Source organism: Triticum aestivum, chromosome 3D (genome assembly GCF_018294505.1).
Source record: "Triticum aestivum cultivar Chinese Spring chromosome 3D, IWGSC CS RefSeq v2.1, whole genome shotgun sequence".
NCBI lineage: Eukaryota > Viridiplantae > Streptophyta > Magnoliopsida > Poales > Poaceae > Triticum > Triticum aestivum.
In genome coordinates this window covers 609,767,667-609,779,125 of record NC_057802.1, presented here as the reverse complement: position 1 = coordinate 609,779,125, position 11,459 = coordinate 609,767,667, and the positions used below count along the sequence as shown (strand labels likewise).

Sequence of the window (11,459 nt, the reverse complement as noted above, 5' to 3'; positions counted from 1 at the left end):
CGGATTGCTGTCGCTCTCGCCCATCTAGTGGTGGTAGCAGCAGCAGCTGGGATGGCCGGAGTTGACGGCGGCGAGCACTTCCGCAGCGGCTGGAGTACGGGCACCGACGGTTTAGGCGCTACAGCGCATTTTGAGGCGAATTGTTGGGGTCCGCGGCTTCCTGAGGAAGCGCAGAGCACGCCTACGTGCTCTGGTGCGACGTGCGGGTGCTGCAACCGCGGCGGCGACATGGCCGGCGGCGGGGAGTGCTCGGCTCCGGTGGTTGATGCGGCTAGGGGGCGAATCAGGCAACGAGGCATGGGGGAAATGGTGCAACGGCTCACCGCGGTTCTTCTGGTGCTGCTGGCAAGGCAGGGGAGGCACGGGGTCCGGCGAAACGACGGTGGGGATCACCGGCACCCGAGGTCGAAATCGGCGGCGTTGGAGATGCAGCAGAGCTTCTGGCGCCGCGTGACTCGATGGAGAGGACGACGACGTCGTGGCGGAGCTTCTGGGCGCGTCGGTGAGGCGAGGGGGAGGCGGTGGCCGCGGTGGTGGCGAGTGGCGGCGACGGGCTCGCTCGGGTGGCTGCGGCGCGAGCGCTGGGGGGGGGGGAGAGGGAGGAACCAGAGAGGAGGGGGGAAGATGCAGTGGGTGTCGTGGCGCTCTTGGCGCCCTCCAGCAGCAGCGGCGGCAAGCAGGAGGTGGCCGCGCGTGTGTTGGCGTGCGGAGGCCATGCGCCCCTGCCTACTGGCGTGAGGTAGGGGATGACTGGCATCTCCAGTGGGCTGGGCTGCTACAGTAACGGGCCAAGGTAACTCTCTCTCTGCTTTCTGTTTCTTTCAAATTTATTTCTTTTTTTCTTTTTTCTGTAACTTGTTTCTGATTTAGGAAAAATACTAAATCATTTTATAAAGTCCTGAAAACTTTTGTGGCCACTATCTGATTTAAACCAGAGGCCCTCACCAAGTTTCAGAATATTTGGAGCTACCAAATATTTATAGGAATTTATTTTCTCCAACTCAAGTAGGTATTGTGTTAATTCAAATACCAAAATGTCCTGGAAAAATTGACATCATATCTGGATATGGTTTTCACCCTTTTCCATAAATCATGAACATTTTTGCAGACCAATTTGGGTTCATTGAAAATATTTTAAGTTTGAACCTAGTATTTTTAGAGAGATGCTAGGGTTTGATCAATCCCCATTTCAAATTCAAAAGAATTTAAACATGATGCAACACATGGAAGCTAGCCTAGGTCAGGCCAGAACTAGGGATGTGACAAGTAATTTGTTTACCCACCGTATTATTTTCCTTCAAGAGAGAAGCCTCTAGTGAAACCTATGGCCACCGGGTCTATTTTCCTTATTATATTTTCAGATCTAAAACAAAAAAACCAAAAATATCTTGTTGCAATTTATTTACTTTTATTTTGTTTTACGCTTTAGCAATATTTTATACCTATCTCTATCAGATCTCATCCTTGCAAGTGACCGAGAAGGGATTGCAACCCCTATATCGCGTTGGGTGCAAGTGTTTGATTGTTTGTGCAGGTGCGTAGATTGGGGACTTGCTTGTACCTTCTATTGGATTGATACCTTGATTCTCTAACTGAGGGAAATACTTATCTCTACTTTGCTGCATCACCCTTTCCTCTTTAAGGAAAAAACCAACGCAAGCTCAAGAAGTAACACCTCCCACTACATGTACGATCTCTTTAGTGATGGGCATCCCTTTTATGCCTTCCACTAGTGATAGTTGAAGAAGTGGCATGCTTATTTAAAAGAGCCCACCAATGAAAGATTGGGCAAGCAAATTAAAAAAATTGCAGCCACGACAATATTTGTGCTCCCATGGCTGCGTCTTTGCATAAAACTCATATAAGAAATTGCAATACGCTGTGAGATTACAATGGTTGCAACAAGAAATTACGATACATTGCAGCATTCATTAACCATTACCTAATTGTTATCAAGCATAACTAAAAGTTCACCAACTAATTATTATCATCTTAGCTAGCTAGCTACCCAACACATAGTAGTCAAAACACGATGGATGGTACAAACATCCACTAGTTAATTAGTAGCGATCATGACAAGTACTAGGACCTACTCCTCTCTTTTAGAAAAAAAGGAAAACCCTTTTGTATCTCCATGATGGAGCACAGAGATCCACCAGCCTCCAATTTCTGGCTTGCACTCATTCAATATTTGCCTCCATTCATCAATTTTGATAGGCATCCAGTTGAGTATCTGCCTTTAAAATTGCTCTTCCCATGACAAATAATTGCCATCTCACCTTGCACTCATTTCTGGCTTTAGTTGAAGAACATAATAGTAACATAGTAAGTAGTGTAAAAAAATCTAGCCTTGCATTTTTTACGAATGTTGGTATCGCTTAACTTATGGACTAGTGACACGTATCATGTAATTTTTGGCCAGCTCTGTAAGTGACCTTAAAGAACTCAACATCATTAGCAAAGGAGACATGATAATTCTTCTCCTCCCAAGTAATCACTGAGCCAGCAGTGTAATAGGTCTCTGATACGTCTCCAATGTATGTATAATTTTTTATTCTTTCATGCTACTATATTACTACTTTTATATGCTTTATATATTACTACTATATTAACTTAGTGCCTAGTGTCACTGTTTTTTGAGTTTTCTTTGTTTCGCAGAAAAATAGTACCAAACGAAGTCCAAATATGATGAAACTTTACGGTGATTTTTTGAACAATAAGAGACCCTAGAAGCTTCGGGGAGGGGCCAGAAGATGCGCGAGAGAGCCACAAGCTCAAACGGCGCGCTCTATAGGGGGCCGTGCTACTTGTGATAGTGTTGGATTTCTACGAAGAGAAAGGGTGATGTATTGTAGTAGCAAAAAGTATTTTCCTCAATTAAGAACCAAGGTTTATCGAACTAGTAGGAGGCGCCACACCAAGAAGATAAGCGGTACCTGCACACACACACACACACACACAAAGCAAATGCTTGCACCAAACGAATGTAAGAGGGTTGTCAATCCCCTTGTTCTCGCCAATTGCAAGCAAGTGGTAGATATATAAATAAAATAAAATAAAATAAAAAATAAATATGAAAGATGGACCCGGGGGCCATAGGTTCACTACAGGCATGTCTCTAATGAGCATAACAACGGTGAGTAAACAAATAATGTTGGTCAATTGATAGAATAGCACATAGTTATGATGATTCTTTATGACATAATCAATACATAGGCATTACGTTCGTGATAAGTAGATGGTTGCACTTACTAACGTCTACTATTATTACTCTACCCCAAGACCACTATCCAGCATGCATCTCAAAATATTAAGTACATGACAAACAGAGTAATGTTTTAAATAACATGACACAATGCAGACAAAGCAAGATCAATTAATATGTTTTATCCCCATCGTTTTATCCTTAGTTGCAGCAATACAAATAGGTGCCTTGCAATCCCTCCTGTCACACAGAGTAAGGACACCACACGACTGAACCTACTACCAAGCATCTCTACCACTGAAGATAAAACGATCTAATTTGCCAAAAGAGATAGATAGATCGAAGAGAAATAAAAGGCTATAAATCACACATAAATAAACCTCAGGAAAGACTCAAATACTTTCAATGAATAATCTGATCATAAACTCACAATTCATTGAATCCCAAGAAACGCACCGCAATTTTTTTCATTGGATGAATCTCTGAAGAGATTATTGTATTGAAGATCAAAGAGAGAGAGAGAGAGAGAGAGAGAGAGAGAGAGAGAGAGAGGGAGAGAGAGAGAAAGACATCTAGCTACTGTTATGGACCCGTAGGTCCTATGGGAACTACTCACACATCATCGTGGAGGTAGCAAGATCGATGAAGATTGCCTCCCCAATGGTTTTCCTCTTCGGGAGAGTATCACAAAAGGCCCTCTAGATGGGATCGCGGAAGAACAAAGGCTTGCGGCCGCGAAAAAAAAGATGGCCCAACCAATGCGTGTGGGGACCACATTCTTCTCTGTGACTTACTCCTCCACCACGGGCCCAATCGGCTGGCGCCTCCGTCCGCCGTCTTCTTCGAGTTGGTGGGATGTTGGTGAAGGAAGCATAAAAAATGGCTGCAACTTCCCTAAGTCCCTAACAGTGTAAGGCACCGAGGGATCCTCAGTTCTGGTGATGAATCCACTTGTTCCCCTCAAAATCCTAGCCAAGCAATCCGTGTACAGGTGCTCGTTTCTTGTTAATTTTTAACTTATCCTGTATCTCGAATCAGTCTCTAGCAGTCAGAATTTTTGCTTCGCGATGCCCTCGGTTTCAGCTTGAGTAATTCCGTGCTTTGCAGAATAATAATACTTGGCACCTTGTTCCTTATCATCCACGTCAAAACATCATTGATTGTAAGTGGGTGTATCGCATCAAACGTCGGTTAGATGGCACCATTGATCGCTACAAAGCCAGACTCGTTGCTAAGGGTTTTAAGCAGAGGTATGGACTTGACTATGAGGACACTTTTAGTCCTGTTGTTAAAGCTGCCACCATTCGCCTTGTATTGTCTGTTGCTGTGCACCAGAGGTTGGAGTCTTCGTCAGCTAGATGTACAGAACGCGTTCCTTCATGGTGTTCTGGAAGAGGAAGTTTATATGAAACAACCTCCTGGGTATGAAGATAAACACAAACCGTTTTCATATTTGCAAGCTTGATAAGTCCCTCTATGGTCTCAAGCAAGCCCCTAGAGCATGGTATTCACGCCTGAGTTCCAAACTGCAAGCACTTGGCTTTATTCCTTCCAAGTCAGATACATCATTGTTTATTTACAAGAAGTCACACACTACCATTTTTGTGCTTATTTATGTCGATGATATTATTGTCACCAGTTCCTCTGATAAGGCAGTCACAGCTTTGTTGCAAGATTTGCACTCAGATTTTGCTCTTAAGGATCTGGGAGATCTTCACTTCTTTCTTGGTATTGAGGTGAAGCGGAACAGTGAAGGTGGTCTTCATCTTTCTCAGGAAAAATATGCGACTGATCTTTTGAGCAAGGCTGGGATGCGAGACTGTAAACCATCCCCAACTACACTTTCCAGTGCAAAAAGATTATCTCTTGTAGAGGGTGTACTCAGGATGGCACCAAGTACAGAAGTTTGGTTGGAGCACTTCAGTACTTAACACTTACACGACCTGATATTTCTTTTGCAGTTAATAAAGTATGTCAGTTTCTGCATGCACCCACCTCAGCTCATTGGACTGCTGCTAAGCGGATTCTGCGATATGTAAAGAGTACCTTGAGTGTTGGACTCACTTTCAGCAAGTCATCCTCTACTCTTGTTAGTGCTTTTTCTGATTCTGACTGGGCAGGATGCTTGGATGACAGACGGTCCACTGGTGGTTTTGCAGTTTTCTTTGAACCTAATCTTATTTCTTGGTGTGCCAAGAAGCAAGCAACAGTGTCACGATCTAGCACTGAGGCAGAGTATAAAGCACTAGCCAATGCAACAGCTGAGATCATCTGGGTTAAGGCCATGCTCAAGGAACTTGGAATACATGCTCAAACACCATGTCTTTGGTGTGATAATCTTGGTGCCACATATCTTTCTGCTAATCCTGTGTTTCATGCAAGGACAAAACATATTGAAATCGACTATCACTTTGTGAGAGAAAGAGTTGCAAGCAAGGAGTTGGAAATTCGATTCATTCCTTCAAAAGATCAAGTTGCAGATGGGTTTACAAAAGCTTTGGCTACAAGACAATTCGAAGAGTTTAAACGTAATCTCAACTTGAGATGTTCAGATTAAGGGGGCGTGTTAGACATGTCACGTATGTATAAGTGGCATTGTCATGCATTCTTGTTTATGTAAACGTTAGGAGGTTAGAGATATCATTTATTCTCTTCTATCTCTTTATCTTTCTAAACCTCCCTGTAAATCTCCTCTGTTCGGTTAGCCCTTGTGCTGCCGCATCTTGTATCAACCACACATATCAATATATATCATGTGGGTCTCCTGTATGGAGATTGAGACGCTTCCATCATTCTCCACACGGCCGTCACTTTCCTTCCCCCTAGGCAAAAATGAGGGCTACCCCTAAAAAAAGGCAAAATTGAGGGCTGTCCTCAACCCATGTACAGGCACTCTTCAGTTATTTTTCAATTGATCCTGTACATCTTACCACTCTCCAGCGGTCAGCATGTTTACTCCCATATGCCCTCGGTTGCAGCTTGAGCGGCAGACAACATCACAATAGCTAAAACTGGGGATGGATTCAGTTACTGTTTGTAGCTGTCAGTTAGCTTATCTGCCACAATCAGGGCGGGACTGAAGATTGCCTGGCGGCTGTCAGGGTTGATGAGGGTGGTGGTATTCACAATTGTTTTTTTTTTTGTTCGAAAAGGATTCACAATTGGTTGGTGGTGAGTTTCTGTTAAGATTAACATTTTTTATGCGGTAGCTTTGCCCCCTCTGCTCATATGTTAGCATCAATTTGCTCTCAAAGGGCTTTCGTTTGTGTGGTTATCCATTTAAATTTGGCATGAATTTCCTGTCAAGTTACTAACTATTTTCCCCGTGCAGCATGAGCCACAAGCCAAATATTGCGATGTGATTCGTTGTGGGTAGAAAATAGCCGACTGGCAAAGACTTGTCAGCAGGCATGGACTGAGCTGCGAGGTTGCTGCTCCACCACATGAAAAGTAACCATGAATATCCTCTGCGTGCTGCCTGAGATCTGCCATGTTCACATTTCTCGGACCATGTTTATCTCTTTGATTTGTAGGAATTTTTGCTGCTTCTTGAATGGTTTGTTGTCGTGACTCACGGAGGCCTCGCAAGTCAGTCGATACTATCTCTAATTCTAGCCCGTAAAAAGGGCCACCAGCCTATCTCTGTCCCTAATAAATCACATTAATTACATGGCTTGTTTCTGGATTTCGAAGGTTTGCTCTGTACAATAAAGGGATTACCAGCACCTAGTAAAAATTCATGCCAAACACAGACAGGAAGTCTACCATACGCTCGGGCTAAAGGCCCTTAACCTCAGTTAAACACAGACAGAAATCACGCCCGCACCCCTCCGGTGATTTTTTTTAAAAGAGGCCCTTAACCTCAGTTAATTTGTGGAATTTTGGAGCTGGATATATAGTGCACTCTCTTTCTGTTCCCGAACATGTATCTGAATGCCTGTCATATTTGCGGTGAGAGGAAAAACTTGAACCATATATTTATATTAAATGAAGCGCCGAGAAAAAACAGCAATGTACTAACGGTGGCAATGACAAGATGGCATGAGTGCTCAAAATCATTGCTAATATAATCCACTACATCTCTTCTAGACATCTCAGCAACACTATGCATATGACAACAATTCACTACACATCTCAAGATAACAAAACCAGGTCTACATATTATCAGCAAGCATAATTCCAACCGAGAAACTGATACAATCATGATGCCTGAATTCATGAATATTATAGTACCAATCTGACTAGCCTGTAAATACAGGTTCTAGCAACAGTTCACAAAAGAGGGAAAGAAATTATCCGTTATTAATAAGCTCAATAGCCTCATCTAGCGTGGTAGGCTAGCCGATGACAAGAACTCTGCCTCCAAGCTATAGCGTTGTTGGCTACCTCCTGGCTGTGCGGACAATTGCCGAGCAGATCTACTCATTCGAGTTAACGACCTTGGTTGCATCTGTTCTCCATTTCTCAGATCATGCTGAGATGAGTTCATCCGTTCTGTCCGTAGAGTCTGCAGTTCTGTCTCAACCTGTTTCATGGTTGGTCTTTCTTCGCCGTGTAGCCTCAAGCACCGCTCTGCAAGAGAGGCAACACCATTGATCTCTTCCTCGGTTGCCTCCTCAAGGACCTGAGAATTAGCGATATCTGTGATTCTTCCCTCATTGAACTCCTGGAGGAAATAGTTTGACAAACTCTTGACTGTGCCTGATTCACTTGTAAATACAGGCTTCATTCTGAGAAGCAACTCCACTAGTACCACACCAAAACTGTACAGGTCGCTCTTCCCGTTCAGCTGCCTGGTATGGAAATACTCTGGATCTAAGTACCCAAATGTACCTTGCACATTTGTAACAATATGTGTTTGATCAATTGGAACCAATCTAGAAGCACCAAAGTCTGAAACTTTAGCTGTGTAATTCCCATCCAAGAGTATATTTGAGGACTTCACGTCACGATGGAAGATTGATATTGAAGCTGAAGAGTGGAGATAAGACAGAGCACCTGCTGTTTCGAGGGCAATCCTTAAGTAATCACCCCAAGTCAAAGAAAAACCTTCACTTGCATCTGCATGAAGAACTTCAGACAGTGAGCCACTGGATACATAATCATACACCAGCAGTGGAACCTCGGTTTTGAGACAACATCCAAAGAGCTTGACAATATTTCTGTGGTTTATCTGAGTAAGGACTGCGACCTCATTGATGAATTCACTGATCTCAGACTGCTCGATGACCTTAGACCTTTTTACTGCAACAACACGCTGATCAGACAATATGCCTTTGTAAACCATGCCATGGCCCCCACGTCCAATGATACGTGTAGGATCAAAGTTGTTTGTTGCCTTCTCCAGCTCTTCTACCGAGAAAATCTTAGTATTCTCATTTGGAGTTTCATCAGATGATATCAACGTTTCTAGGAGAAGACCTTGGTTCTTCTGGAAATATTTTTTCCGTAGTTGCTTTTGAACATTTCTTTTCCATCTACGAATGAGAAGTGATGCACTGAAGCTCAGAAGTAGAACACCGAATCCACAAGACAACCCAATAATTATACCTGCAGTCATCAAGCTCTTTAAGTTAATGTTCTATGTCGTCTATCAAATGTTACCATAATATTCTTACCTAAAAGCAGAGTCTGTTGTTTCCTTCTAGTACACTGCATTTTTGTTGGATCATACTCAGTCTTGCGAGGACATCCAGTACAAAAGAAGCTTCCTTCAATATTATTGCAGATCCCTTTACAAATGTTTGGCTGAATGCATTCATCAATGTCTGAAATTAACAAAATCTTGATAAGATGCATCCGAAAACTCTTATACATGACACATAGTATATATTCAATTAACATGAAGCAGTACATCAGCCAATTAAACAAGCCTACATGCATGATAAAACATACCAGATGCAGCGAAGTATTTTCGCTGTAAACCTTAGGTTTGATATAATTATACAGATTTTTAAAAGAGTAAGAGATATATTGTGCTTACCTCTACAACCACTTTGGACGTATGGATTTCCTTGGAAGCCATCTGCGCATTTGCAGTGATAACCAACATAGTTGTCTGCAGTGTTTACTTCTACGCACTTGCTGTTGAGACTCACACAAGCATATCCAGATCTATTATGTTGGGCCTCTATGCAACTTAGATTTGCAGCAACCCATTGCAGAGGGGAGAACAATGTCCCATATGAATAAAAAAGATCAGGTCCTCCTCCAGACAGGGTGAATCCTCCTATTTGCTCAGGATTGGTGATATTAATGGTCCCTTCATCAACATTCATGCTGTTTACCTCCAGATGTGCCAACATGAGGACAGCTGATGAAGTCGTAACTGAGCAGTTGAGGTGAAAATCTTCCCTAGCAAAGCAACCCTCTTCTAAGCCGAACGGGAACTGCACACTAATGTTACCACACGAACGGGGGTACAATCAGCTCTGCTTGCAATTGGATTATACCCTAGGATGATCAGTAAAGATAAGATGTATCCAAGTTACAAATCCTCAAATACCTAACAGTTGTACATTTGGTCATTTCACTAGGGAAAAAAATAAAGTTACCTTTGTCGTTGGAGCATCCACCTTGAATGAAGGGCTTGCCTGTATAGCCGGCACCGCAGACGCAGTTGCACCCATTGCTTGATGTCATGCCGAAGTCAACACACTCATCACGTGTCAATGGGCAGTCAAAAAATGTACTGTCGACGCACTCGGCATGCTCGCTGATACAGGCATAGGCAGTCCTGTTTCGCACCGTGCCAGCACAGTTGGGTTGATCCACCATATTCCAACGAACAGTGGCACCGCCACTGTCCGTTATGCTGATTCTATCCCACAATGGAGAGGTCCGGTTAGGGCATGCTCCGGTGTTAATTTTCCTATGGCGCAATACAAATTTGAGGTGAAAAGTGTCGATGCTATGGTCATCGATGGGGAAACTACAGCAACCGACGCCGTTGCACTTCTTCCTAGCCACTGTCTCCGTAATTCCTAGGTCCAGGCACGCAGTTTTGCAGACGCGTCTGGTTGTGCCGGTGTTGTCGTTGACCCAATACACATCTAGGTCGCAACCTATGATGTTTAGAACGGTGTACCCATGGGTGAAGGACCTCCCAGGTGATTTCAGCGACAATTCATACACTTCGACACCAGATTTCAAAGGGATGGTATGCCGGAAGGAGGTGCTGATGAAATTTCCAGGGCCAAAATGATTCACATCGATATCGCCGGTTACCTCGGTGATGCCGTCATGCAAGAAGAGCTTGTGAGGTTGGGAGTCTCGTTGCAAGAGAGATTGAAATCAGGCCCACGGGAGCACCTCAACCCAATGCCAAAGGGATAGTCAAAGCTCAGATTGCCACATGTCTTCACGCAACCTTCGAGCGAGGCACTCCGGGGAACACTATTATGTTCTGGACTGTGGCTTGTTACAACTCCAGATGCTAACGCAGTTAGCTTTCCTAGTGACCCGAGTACCAAGAAAGGGAGTAGTGCATAGATCACTGGCAAGATGCCCATGATCTACAGACGCACCTTGCGCTGCTTCCAACTTCGCTCTGGAAATTCAGGTCAGGCAAGTATATGGGAGAGTATATGGGGTGTATATGGGGAGAGTATATGGTCAAGACATGAAAGCTTTGATTCTCCGTAAAATGGTTGTACAGTTGCACTTGACTCCTGTGGATGTGGCTGTGGTGGGTTTGTTGATGCGATGTGAAAGTGAGATTGGCAATTTGCAATGGCCACATTAAATTACACTGCTACTTTTCTTGTGGCTATGCTGCAGTTGAACTTGTAAGTCAGTCATCATCTCCTGGTGCAGGTAACTCTAGCCCATGTCACCACATGTTTTACTAAGATGCTAGAAAACTCACGCCAAACTTGTGCAAATTGATGAGAACAACTAAAGAAGCAAAATTGCAGCATGAAGATGCCAAACAAACTAAATCAGAAATAACTCACCAGCATTGGACACCGCGTTTTGGACATTACTTTGGTTAAGCATTTTAGCTAATTCAATGTTGCAGTGATCAAAGTGGCATAATTTGCAAATTTACGGCACTAGATTTGTCACTTGTTACAAGTTAGTGGACCTGTCAAGTTTGCGACAATGCTATGAGGATCTAACAGTAGTCAGTGTTGAACGGCTCATCTGGGAGGCCTTATATTGTACGTACCACTTTCAGGACTGGCTTGGTGCTGCAAATTTATGGAGACAGTAGACCCAAGTAAGAAGACACCGCGAAGAACAAGAAAAGTAA

The 11,459-nt window shown here is 43.6% G+C and overlaps 1 pseudogene; it reads right to left on the bottom strand.

Moving 5' to 3' along the window:
* Nucleotides 1–7,376: 7,376 nt before the first annotated feature.
* LOC123075903 (wall-associated receptor kinase 3-like) lies at nt 7,377–10,796 on the bottom strand (annotated as a pseudogene).
* Nucleotides 10,797–11,459: the final 663 nt, after the last annotated feature.